The sequence below is a fragment of the Pteropus vampyrus genome, unplaced genomic scaffold (assembly GCF_000151845.1).
Source record: "Pteropus vampyrus isolate Shadow unplaced genomic scaffold, Pvam_2.0 Scaffold158, whole genome shotgun sequence".
NCBI classification, from domain to species: domain Eukaryota; kingdom Metazoa; phylum Chordata; class Mammalia; order Chiroptera; family Pteropodidae; genus Pteropus; species Pteropus vampyrus.
In genome coordinates, this window is record NW_011888939.1 from 816,474 (window position 1) to 817,212 (window position 739).

The 739-nt window shown below is 49.0% G+C and overlaps 1 protein-coding gene across 3 annotated transcripts in view; it reads left to right on the plus strand.

Moving 5' to 3' along the window:
* SETX (senataxin) overlaps window positions 1-739 on the plus strand; it is a 49,858-nt gene that overhangs the window by 31,400 nt on the left and 17,719 nt on the right. The window lies entirely within an intron of this gene.

The following is a 739-nucleotide window of genomic DNA, read 5'->3' on the forward strand; positions in this document are numbered from 1 at the left end:
TGATGCCATTTTTCCATTGTGGAATAGCATAATTTGTGTATAAAAATGTATACAGAAGCCATATGCCTTACATCAGGGGCTAACAAACTTTTCGAAAAGGACGAGACTCCGCAGGTCTCCATTTCAAGTACTCAGCTCTGCCGCTGCGGCGCAGAAGCAGCAGTAGACACATGTAAGTGGGGTGCGGCTGTGCCAGCGAAGCTGTTGGTGAAAGCGGACGGGGAGATGACGTTGGCCCGCAGACTGTAGTTGGCTGCTGCCTGCCTTATGGTAAAGCTATGCTGAACGCATCCAGTGTCTTGATTACATGTTAAACCCAGTTCAAGTGAAGTTAGAGAGAATTCACTGGCTCACACCCCTGGGGAGTCTAGGAATGGACTAACTTCAGGAAGGCTAGACCCAGAGCCTCAAACGATGTCTTTCTCCACCCTTGATTTGTTTTTCTGTGTGTCAGCCATTTCTTCTCCGGGAGAAGACGAGTGCCAGAATCTCTAGGCTCCACCATCCCAGCTTAGAAAACCCACAAATGGAGAAGGTCTTTCCCATTGTTCAAGCATCAGTGCCAAGGAAAGACTCTGATTAGTCCCTGTGTTTAAGGGGATCGATGCCACGCTCGACCAGGCCTGTTACATGCCTGTAACTGGCCAGAGGAATGGTTGGGGTGTGACTGGCAACCTCATTTGAACCACCTAGAAATTGGTGAAGCCTGGTCATAACAGGAAGAATAGCCCATTCTCCA